This window comes from Hordeum vulgare, chromosome 3H (genome assembly GCF_904849725.1).
Source record: "Hordeum vulgare subsp. vulgare chromosome 3H, MorexV3_pseudomolecules_assembly, whole genome shotgun sequence".
NCBI classification, from domain to species: domain Eukaryota; kingdom Viridiplantae; phylum Streptophyta; class Magnoliopsida; order Poales; family Poaceae; genus Hordeum; species Hordeum vulgare.
In genome coordinates, this window is record NC_058520.1 from 44,394,006 (window position 1) to 44,396,359 (window position 2,354).

Genomic DNA, 2,354 nt, shown 5'->3' on the forward strand with positions numbered 1-2,354 from the left:
CTAGTTCCCAAGTCATTTTGCAGTAAGAGCGTCAACGCTTCTGCAATCCTATGTCCGACTTTTCCCTAATCATAGGTCACTTGGGGGCTTCCACTCACTAAGTTCAGCCTGAATACCCTCTTGGCTAGCGAAAAATTACAGCATTACAAATGGTTATACCGGACTATGTGTTGGATGAGTCTCCCTATGGACCCATGTACTCTTGGCGAGTTAATCCGCTTTTTGGACCCTGAACTTGCCTTGGTTAAAACATGAAAGGTACCGGCCATAGCCACACATGGAAAATAGAGAAACCATTGGTTCACTGAACCTGCTTCACTGAAGCCTGACTCGCGCCTGATCAGCCGGTCTAAAGAAGTTGGGTTGTTGCAAAAGCCTTCTTAGGGTAGCACTAGAGTTTTGTAGATTCGTCCTATCCTGTCGTAGCTCATCTAGCCGACAAATTTTTATGACTATCTTCATGGCACTGCCACAAGATTTCGTAAACCTTTTTATGATTTGCCGCGACTCACTGAGCCTGCTCCTTGCTTATAACTAGCCATAACTCACTGGGCTGGTTTATCTCTTTCCATAACTCATTGAGTCGGCCTATGGTGTTTTTCCCTGACAAACGATTGAAGAAGTTTTTTCTTCTCAAAATATGACACTTCCTAAACTATGAAGCATCAGGATTGGTAAAGACGATTCATGATTCACAAAAAAGGATAAACAGTTCAGAACTGTCAAGCAAAAGGCATGAATGGAAGATGGTTTCTCGAGACCTAGCAATTATTATAGGGCTCACTCGGCCATACCGGTTGTCATCTCCCGGTCAAGAAGAGGTCAAATTGTTTTTGGTGAAGTGATTACATGCTTGGTAAACTTAAGCCTCCTCCGGGTCATCTTGCCTTGAGCTCTCCCCATCTTCAATTTGTAAGTCGCCTAGCTTCCAGTTGCACTTGGACAAGGCGATGAATTCATCTTCATCGTTCAGAAAGAAAGACAGGTCCGCTTCAAAGTCGACGGGATTCTTCCGGCGGCGAGGAGTCAGGCTGGTAATTTCGAACGAAGGAGGAGTCACCTTTTTATTCTTGTCATCATACGCACCCTGGTATTTGTTCAAGTCCAAACCGGTCGCCAGCTGAGTCGCCGCGGCAAGAGACTTTTTCACAACCCGGTGGTAATCATCTTCGGTGAACTCCGACTCATCGTATTTATGCTCAGGATAACCAACAGCTACCTCCTCTGGCTTGAGTTCAGGGGCATAGGCCAGGCACCGAGTTAAGGTGGTCAGAGCTCCTTTGCGGGCGGCTGACCTCTTCAGTTCATCTATTTGCGGTGGCAACATTGAGAGGCAACCCAACATATTATTGATGGATTTAATTGGCTCCTTGTTGCCCATCACCGCCTTCATCGTCATCACGCTCCCCGTATACATCTGCTCCGTAAAGGTGTAAATCGCCTTCAGCTTCAGGATGCAGTCGTTTTGGAGATTGGCGGCTCGCGGACCTACAAAGGATAAACTGTGACAATTAGTATTTGCAAACTAAATTGTGGCTTTTCTTTTCGAACAAGGGAAATGATTCTTACCGAAGATGGCTTGGGTCATGTTGGAGACAGGATTTTTTTTAACCCGGAGAGCTCCTATAGGGCAGCTTCTAGCTTTGCCTCGGCTTGTTCCGCCGCTTCAGGATGGCGCCTTGATCAACATTGGCTTTCTTCTCAAATTTTTGGTGGCCGGCTTCCATTTTCTCTATATGAGCCAGGGCCAAAAGATATTTTTTTTGAGATGCAGTCCGAGCATTCTGCTATTCGGCTAAGTTTTTCTTCAAGTCAGCAAGGGATGACTCGGCCCGGGTCATAGATTCCTGCACACAAATTTTGGGGAGACAAGTTCCCGAACTGTTGCAAGCAACATCCCTGACACTTGGGGGCTAATGTATGATTCTTTCCGAAGTCATACAAAATTCAAGACCCGGCTCATCTTTCAAAAGATGACCCGACACTTGGGGGCTACAGGTTGAAGTTTTTATCTAATTCAAGACCCGACTCATCTTTCAAAAGATGATCCGACCCTTGGGGGCTATAGGTTGAAGTTTTTTATCTAATTCAAGACCCGGCTCATCTTTCAAAAGATGACCCAACCCTTGGGGGCTATAGGTTGAAGTTTTTATTAAATTCAATACCTGGCTCATCTTTCAAAAGATGACCTGGCCCTTGGGGGCTACAGGTTGAAGTTTTTATCCAATTCAAGACCCGACTCATCTTTCAAAACGTGATCCGGCCCTTGGGGGTGCTACGGCAGCAGAAATCCTTCTGCTGCCTCTTGAGCTTGCCTTAGTTTTTCCCTTGAAGGGGAAAGGGCGATGCAACAC